Below are 10,336 nucleotides of genomic sequence, written 5' to 3' on the forward strand. Positions count from 1 at the left end.
AAACTGCTATCATCTTTCGAAACCCACAATAATATTTAAAATATCAGTGAGCTTAATAAAATCATCATTTATTGGGTACTTTCAATTGGAGGATTGGGTGTTCTGAACCCAAACCCCTCAATTTCAATTTATGAAAATCATATAAAAAAGTTACGTGTTTTTCCATTTTTTTTTTAATATATTTAAATATATTTTAATTTTAAATTATTAAACTTCATGTAAAAAATGTGTCATGGATTTTCAGGTCACTACCGAAACAGTGTATGTTTTAGTCCATTGGCTGAGACTGATTTAAGCCACACCCCTACATTTGTTATCAAGGATCTTAACTGTGTCCCTCTCTCTAATAAGCTACATGGTGAGTAGATTTGTCTTATCATTTGGAAGTAAATTTGTTCAATAGTCTGTGCAACTAGAACATCACTACCAAAAATATTTTTTCTGCATTTAAGCAATTTTTGGGGGGCATTATTCCATTAAATTGATTTGTTATGTGTGTACATTTGTTCAAAACAGTGCTTGCAAACCACATTCTGATTATCATCTTTGAGCTAGCTGAAAAGTATTCAAAAATTGTCACCTACAGAAACAGTCACAACCGAAATGTATCATTGTTTCGGTAGTGACACATTTTTTCTGTAGTGAGTAAAAGGAACACTTAATCCTTTATTTGGGGAAACAAACAAAACTCTGTGCAGTTATGCAAATCATTAGTATTTTAGAATGTTTTAGTAGTGATATAGTATGTGAGCTGTAGGTTTTCTATTAGATATTTACTGGCAGATGTGTGTCTGCTATATGTGCTGGCTGAATATGTGCAACATAAAATGTTGAAAGTCTGATTCAGCTGTGTAAATTAAATATTGTGATCACTACCAAAACATTACCATCACTACTGAACATGTATGTGTCACGACCGAAACATGGGATGTTTTATCAAATTTATCAAATATCAAAAAAAGTTGATTAAATTATCAACAAAGATGTTATGATAGTGTTTCTAATGTATATGTAAACTAATTAATCCTTAACTTTGAAATCGGTGTGATCAATGTTATGCCTTTAACAAAAAAAGATTAAATTCAAAATACAACAAATCGCATAAATTACACTTGAAATATTGTTAATTTATTGATTCACGGGTGGAAACTTTTTTTTACAACAATTTCATTAGTAGATTTTAAACAAAATATTAATGTGTAAATATAATCCTTCTTATTAAATTACATATTATTTTGTTTCGGTAGTGACAAAATTTGTGCAGAGGAAGAATTTTCCAAAACTGAATCTGAAAAGTACAATATGAAAATTAACTGCACAATTACTAGAATATACCTTTGATATTTTACAATTTGCATATATATAACAAAACTGGAGAAAAACACTTTTTTCAAGATGTTTCCAACAGTAATTTTGTAGAATGGCCCATATTGACTACAACTGTGTTAAACATTGCAATACCTTTAAAAGACAAATCCTCAAAACGTGAAATGGTTACTAGTATTGCATTTGTATTGTGCTCTCAAGATTTCAAACATATGGTGTGGTTAACAAATTTTTATAATGAGGTAATCTGGTTCATGTCCAAACCCCTGATTGGTGTCATTGAGGTCAACATTTACATTTTTACACGATTTCACTCAAAGCAGAACAAATCCTCCAGTCTTGAGTTCAGCAAAGGTTGTTTCACTGTGAACCTTTAAAAAATGTCTTGTTGCAAACTTTGTCACTGCAGGTGGACAACGTTTCAGAACTCTCTGTGCAAGAGTGTAGATATAAATAATGCCAGAGATGATCAATAAGAACACAACTGTTGTCCCCATATCCCATGACATTTCACAGGTTTCTGAGAGAGTAGGATTTGCAGGCAGTCGGGGACTATACAGATGTGGGTATTAAGAATGTGCGTTGTGCGCCACTAAATCATGAACAGCTGAAATCACTTGTATTATACAGTGAGAAACTCATTAAACTAGTTCTGATTGTCTGCCACATCTGTTCGTGATTTGTTGGAAGAGTGTCAGTTATATGTGAACATGTATGTTTAAATTACAAGCATTGTCTGGTGGCAGATAAATGTATTAAATGGCTTTACAGTATAATAAAATACAACTAAAGAGTAAATGAACAGAGTTGTTCATGTATTTCTTCATTGTCAAAAGCAAAAGAACGTACAAACAGAAAAGTTCATGTTAAAGGTACAGTTTGTAACAATTCTGCAGTAAAATATCCAAAAACCATTACTCCGCAGAACAAAACATATAACACTTAAAATATCTCAAATGTTTCCAACTACTTGAAAATCGTGAGAAAATAGCCATTATAAACAGTGACACGGGCCTGTGAAGTCGCTTGCAAATGGCGTCATATCCTCTTTACCCTTTGTTACCGCCTTTACTGACATAGAAACCGCATGACAACAGAGTCGTGGACGAATGTGGAAGTAGTGTCTAGGGCCTAGCAAGCCTCTAGCTTGTTTCGAGCAGTCACTTTTAAATGTACCACAATTATACGAAAAATGTATAAAACTTTATTACATAACCTCATCATCTAACATGATTTCTCATTCCCGTCTGATTGGTGCACTTGAAGACTTACAGATCCTATCATTCCACGCTCATTCACAGCTTCATCAAGCTATGCCATTGATGTTGTTTCGATCGTGTGCCCTCTAGCGGCGGTTTTTACAATCATTATCTTTAAAGGTCCAATGTGTATTTTTTGGAGGATTTATTGACAGAAATGCAAAATAATATACATAACTTTGTCTTCAGATTTTTATAAAGTCCTAACATAATGAAGGGTTATTTTTTATGACCTAAGAACGAGCTTTCGATCTACATACACAGGGGGTCCACTGTTTCTACAGTAGCCCTAAACGGACAAACTGCTCTACAGAGAACGTTTCGTAAATAAAGCAAAAACGTGATTACATCTTAGTGCTATGTCAACTGCCGTAGTTCTTCGAAAGGGAGGCGTCATGACATGGATATCAGTGTGTGTTGCATTATGAGGTAGTAAGTTGTACTGTACCTTAACATATCGCATAATGTTAAGACAAAATCACAAAGACAGCTTGACCACTAGGGAAAATCCATTTGTCAGACTATCCATCACAATATCCACATAGAACCCATCATTCATTTGGGTGGTACAACATGCGTATATATAACCCAAATGGCACCACTTGCAGTGCTAAAAAAGGCAGTTCACTGTGGGATGGACATGGGAACGGGCATTTTTAGCAAAATACTGAAAATAGAGTCAGTTTGCCACGCAACAAGGGCCATGGTAATACCCCAACACATCCCCTAAGTAAGTGATACGTACAAGCAGCCGGTTGTTAACGCAGAAGTTGTATCACACAAAAGGGCCTTATTTTGCTAGTACACCAGGTGCTTGTACATTATTACGGTTATTACGCAGCTAATTGCTACATAAGAAAAAACTGGACATGAAATCTGTATTTGAAATGTTTTATTAGCTCACTTTTGCTGATTGCATATCTTCCGTGAGGAAAAGCTGTTTACTTTTGGTTTTAAAGTAGGAAACGACGTTTAAATATCACGAACAGGCAATTTGGTTTAATCATTTATAAAAATCATGTCATATATGTTATTAAAAGAAAAAATCTGTAAAAATTATTTGATGCATCCGGTTTACGGTGTGGTGTTAGTTTTGAGAGGTTGTTGTCTGGGAATAACGAACCGCAAATGTCAGGACTGGCCAATCAGAACGAAGCATTTAAACGAGGCGTGTAATAATGGTGATCAATACAACACCATCAGTATGATCTTTAGCCTGCCCATATAGTATCAATAAAAGTGAGTCACAACGATAGAGTAGAAAACAAAAAAGTTTTTGTATAGGGAATACTTGCACATACTTACAGACTTCACATGTAATACACATGTGTACGACAGCATAGTTATCGGAAAACGCCATCTTCAGATTTCACACAGGGACGTAAACTCTTTCTTTCTTTTTACAAACTGGCTCTGACAAGTATTTTTTCTTTGAATTGAAAATGGTCTTGTGAAAAACGGCCTCTAAACCTAAAAGGCAACAGAAAATGACCCATGTTCAACTATTCAGTGATTATGGAAACTAAGAACACAATGAGTAACCATGGCAACAAACAAGGAGTAGTTAAAGTAATGAAGAACTCAAATGAACGGGACCACAAGATACAATATCCACGATTCCATCACTGGTTTTATGCACATTTTGAAGTTTGCATCAGAAACGAGTGATGGAAATGCCAGATTAAAATAATTTACTCTTGCTTTTTTTCTATTTCCCCGAAAAACAGTTTATGCAAATAATGGATATGGAAACCCATTTGCTGAATAAAGCCTGATGTAGCAAACATTAAATCCACATGACTACGTATCTGTCAAAAATTTGCATAAAGCTTGGATGAAAACTCAGCCAATGAAGACTAAGTTAAAACCCATGAAAAAGAACATATTATCCTAGAAGTGGATTATATAAAACACAGAACAGCCTTTTTTCTCCTTTCATTGAATAAAAACGTTGTGTATTATGGCTTCTATACTGGAGCTTTAATTATTTAATTTTGTTTTGTTTGATTTTATTTGATTTTATTATTTATTTATTTTTATATAAAAGGAACTTTATAAATGTAAGTGTCTCCTATTATAATGTACTTGAAAGGCAAAGCCATTAGTTTGAGGTGACACGGATGTCTGCAGGCAATAAAGACAGTTATGAATCTCTCTTTAAAACTCTGATTTCTCTTTTATTTCCATTCATCTGAAGTACTCTGAAGTTTGACGAAGGGGAAAGAATCGGGCTGTGGTTAAATCAACGGTTGGATCTATATTAAACATTATAACAGACTTTTGGGCTCTTTTGTCTTGAATCACAAAGCGAGACAATCGTAAAATATAGCCCACCTAGTTCTTCCACAAGTACAGGGTGAAACTAAACAAAAATCATACAGTACCATGTTTTTTATATTTTGCCGCTGGAAGGTCTGGCAAATGGTTTCTCAATCAAAATGATGATTCATCCATCCAAGACGCCATGTTGTCATAGATCTGATGATGCTAAAAATACTTCCTATAACAGCTAACTTGCCCAATTTTAAATATCTATGATCATGCCACTTTGTGTTAATTACAAGCTTTAATCTATTGAAGTCCATTGCCTCTCTGATAAACCATCCGGTGTTAACCTCACCACCTTATTTCCACATCTGTGCTGAGTTTTGAATGAGGTTAGAGGTTTGGAGGACAGGGAATTACAGAACGCTAAGACAAAATCACAAAGACAACTTGACCACCAAGGAAAATGCATTTGTCAGACTATCCATAACAAAGTATCCATCCAGAACCCATCATTCATATGGGTGGTACAACGTGCAATATATGCAGCCCGAATGGCGCCATTTGCAATGCTGAAACTGTGGGATAGACCGTTTTAGGCATGGACAATTTTAGCAAAATATAGAAAATAGAGTCAGTTTGCCACGCAATGAGGGCCATGGTTACTTTTTAAAACTGAATTTGCATAAAGGGACAGTTGAAAAGCTGTATATATTGTGCTTTTCCAATACATGTCAATATACAGTGCACTATAAAACATATGTTTTTAGTATTATTTTACAGAATTTTCACATGTTTTAAAAATGTGGTACAAAAAGGTTCAATTACAGAAATAAACGGCAAATTTACAAGCCGGGTGTATAATAACATGACAAAATAATCTTACTTTCCCAAAAGCTTTGAGAAGACAATTTTATAATTAACTAACAATACTAGGACACTAGAAATTATATTTGTAAATTTGCATGTGAATCATACAAACCAACGTTTTTTTTAGATTTAGCTGCTTTTTGTCCTGTGGTTTTGTCCTGATGGCCTGTGGTTACTAATAAAGATGAATGTCTAAAAAACAGCAAGATCCTGCATTGCTACATTTCATTTGAGTTCCAAGGAAGAAAGTATCAGGGAATTGGAAAGAAGTTTGAATGACTAAATGATAGAATTCCAAGGAATATTGCTTAAAACGATAGTTCACCCAAAATGACAATTCTCATCATTTAGTCAGGCAAAACACAAAAGATACTTTGAGAAATGCCTCTGGGGTTTTGTGTTCATACAGTGGAAGTCAGTGGGTGTCAGTGTTTTTTGGTTACAAACATTCTTCAAAATATCTTCTTCTGTGTTCTGTTGATTCACATGAGGGTAAATAAATGAATAAATGGTCATGTTTGGTTAGACTGTCCCTTTAAAGAAACTACTATACAATACAAGCCATCACCACAGTACGGCGCTATAATCGTGAAATGTTTATAAAGCAAGGAGACTTTAGGTGGCTCAAAGGTGGGGCTTCATTGGACAGCTTTAGTGGTCCTCTTGGGAGATTTCTCCTCAGCTTAATTATACAGGATGAGTCTTATGGGCAGTCTCTCATTAGAGTAATACCAAACGTGATCATTAGAGAGGCCAGTCTGAAATAAGACGTTCGGATGTATTTATAAACCCTGACCATCACCATTTCAGTGGACAGGCAAGGCCGAGTCTCATGTGGAATGTGCATTATAAGCAAGATTTAGCGGTCAGCTCAACTACAGACAAATCTCAGGAGAGCACATCATGTTATGGATGAAACCCAGTAAGAGAGTCTCACCAGAGTATGTGCTAACTCCAAACAATAACTAATAACTCACGCTGAGTGAAAACCTAAACATTGCAGCTGTATCTTGAGCCTGTTCGTACTATCTCATCTCATTGTGGACTGTTGTGTTTGCACAGCTGTCTGTGAGACCTCAGTTTGGCTGTGTGGTCCTCACACACTGACACAGGAAATTACATGATTTGTTTGTAAGGGCATTGTAGCTTCCATATGTAGCCGGTAACTTTATTGTTTTATTTGCTATCATCACAAGTCTCGTACATTTTCAAACAAAGCTGCCAGTTAGTTTGATATAAGGAAATGAATTACACCCAATCAAAAAAACTATTGTGCGTACTAACATGTGTCCTTCAGTTGAACCCTATACATCAAGCACACAATCTGGGACTGAGGTAATGCACATCTCCCCCGATGCGTAGGGCTTCTGGAATTTGATAGGAAAAATGTGTGTAAAGTTAACTGTACTTTATTTACGTTAAACTTTAAAGCTTGGTTCTAGCTGAACATGGACATTTTATTATCTCATGTACTGTTGACTATTGTCTTGGTTTTGCCAATACAGGAAATGCTTCTGGATGAAAGGGTAAGGTTGGTCCTTATATTACTATGAGAATTTAAAGATAAGGAAAGTGTTAGGGCCTGTGACCCAAAATGCGTACAAACCTATTATTTCCCCTTTGATTTCGGTGATAACTTCTGGTTACTGTTAGGGTGGGGGTGCGGTATACTGACAGAAATGTTAAACAAGAAACTGAACCAGAACCAAGATTTCTTTTTCACTATTATTACACAAAAAATTATTTAAACCAGAGCCTTGAACTCGCTGTACTTGACATCTTCAGATGTATCTAAAGACATATTTTGCAAAAATACGGAATAACACTGAACATTTATGGAAAACATGAGAATGACGTTCACCATGAACACATACATTGCTTCGATCCATTTTAATCTTTAAGAAATGCACAAGTTGCCCCTCGGTGCAGCATTGAATTGTTTTTCTTTCCTTCAAAAGCAATGAGCTAGTTTGCTCATAATCACAAAAAGATAAATGTTCAAACTGTAAAATATGGGTCATCGCACATGATTATATACTGGCTTTGACATAGTTGCATTGCATTTTTCTTGGCTAACTCTTCAAACCATGTAACCAGTATTACCAAAAAGTACACAGTTGCATCATTCTCTTTTTGCATAATTTACTATTCTTTTATTTGTTTGTTTCTTATAGTGGTTTGTGGCAAAGCATGGAAAAATAAATACAATGTCACACAAGCAATAGTAATGACGTAAAAAACAGACCTGTAAAGGTTGGTTCTTTACAGACTTATCCAGAATGTACTCAAGCCAAGCTTTTCCCATAGTTCACAGCGGCATCCCATGACATCACCATCTTGCTCGGCAGATTGGTTTGGCTCTGTCCGTTCTTGTAATATTGAGGACACCATAAAGCATTTTTTCTTCCTTTCAATAACAAGTCTGATATTTGAGACACAGTCTTTTTAGCCCCTATTCTGAGAAACGCTATATTTTGTAATATTTCTAAAATGCATAAAACTAAACATAATATCTCTAGCCTTAAAGAGGCATGGAAAATGTAAAATATACGAGAAATGTAACAGACTCTTAAAACTACATTAGCACAAAACAATACACCATAACATAATATTACAGTAAAGTTCTTATGTACAGACCAAAATATAATTTTTTTGTATTTAAAATAGGCCTCACAAACATTTACTACGGTATATGTGCTGGGTTTGTTTTGATGCATGAATTGAACACATGAATGGAAATGAATGATCTAATTATCTGTGCACACGAGAACTGAACTGAATGGACCAGCATATGATCAGCTTTAAGGAGTAGCTCACTTTCACAACACATTTTCATGATAATTTACTCACCCCCATGTCATCCAAGAGGTTTATGTATTTGTTTCTTTAGTCACAAAAATAATAAGGTTTTTAATGAGAACATTCACAAAGATTTTTCTCCATATACTGGACTACGAATGGTTGAAGGTCAAAATTACAGTTTCAGTGAAGCTTCAAAGAGCTTTAAAGGATACCAGACGATGAATAAGGGTATCATCTAGCGAAACGATCGGTCATTTTCTAAAAATAATAAAAATGTACAGTATATGGTTTATAAACACAAATGCTCCCCTTGCTCTGTTCTGCAATTCCATTCATGACCTCGTGTAATGACATTGTAAAGGTCACGCTTGATGTTAGTACAGAGTCAGTGTTTACAAGGTAAAAGTGCAAGTTTTTAACATAATACGTATTTTTAACTTAATACGTAAGTGTCGTCAAATCATGAACGCTCATCGCAGAACAGAGGAAGATAAGCATATTTAGGAAAACCCTGCAATATTTTCATCAAAATCCTTAATTTCTTTTTGACTAAAGAAAAAAATACATTAACATCTTGGATAACATGGGGTTGAGTAAATTATCATGAACACTTATTTTGAAAGTGAACTACTCCTTTAAGCCTGCACAAATCATCTAACATAGCATATGCTGTTTTTTTCAACCTGGTTAAGGGGCATTTTTTAAATCTTCAACACAATACATGGTCAGAACAAAGCTGCCATACCGAACACATTCTAATGTCTATTAACAGTTATTGTATTTATATGACCTACCCTTATTTGTGTTGTTCCGAATTCACAGTTCATTAAGAAGCCAGCTTTTTGACTACAGTTTCAGGAAAAATACAGATTTATTCCATCCAAAGATTTTATGCATTTTCCCCTAAAAAATACCATCTCATGTAAGCCTTGTAGGTTAACATGACAAATGTATTAAACCCATGGTGAGGTACAACTAAAAGTTAAAGAAATATTAGTTGGTTCGCATTATAATGACAATAATTTGACAAAATAAGTAAGAATGTGTCATTTATAAAACTATGTTTAGCAGTATATGGACCATTTTAATACAACTTCAACGTCAGAAATGTGACAAAATAATATTTAAAATACAGAACTAAGTGCAGTTTTTTTCTTGGCATTCATTCTATTAAAAGACATGAATAATGTAAAACAGCAATTTGTAAAGGCTCATAGAAATGGTTTAATTGCAAGCATTGGTGTTTCTTATACCTGAGTCATAACTTTTAACAGTTAATTTCCAAACACAAGAACTAATTATTTGCGTAAACTTATAGATAAACATTGCCATCTACTGGACACTGGAGTAGTACTAAAAATTCACAAAGAAACAACACAGAAAATCTCACAATTAGTTAAAAACATGTTGACACTAAAAAAAGACAAAAAAATGCTATTTCACAATTATACTAATATAGATATAATATTATATATCACTGTTTTAAATAACAAATGCTTTCTTCTTGCACTGGTTTTAACTGTAAAGCTTATTTTGTGTTTTATTGTTGTAAATTTCAGGTCTTTCAGAACGACTATTACAGCAACATTTAATATATATAATCCTAAAGGTTAATTTTACTGATGCTAACAATATATCTGTATACTAAGGTTCATTAAAGGTATCATATGACAGTTCACTGTATGGTTTTTAATTTATGGAAAACAGTGTCACATTTACGCTCAGTTTCATAAAGGTGAGCAAATATTTAATGTCTGGGTGAGCTATTCCTTTAAAAAGCCATTTATGGTTTAGAATAATCTGTTACATGTATA

Source organism: Triplophysa dalaica, chromosome 23 (assembly GCF_015846415.1).
Source record: "Triplophysa dalaica isolate WHDGS20190420 chromosome 23, ASM1584641v1, whole genome shotgun sequence".
Taxonomy (NCBI): domain Eukaryota; kingdom Metazoa; phylum Chordata; class Actinopteri; order Cypriniformes; family Nemacheilidae; genus Triplophysa; species Triplophysa dalaica.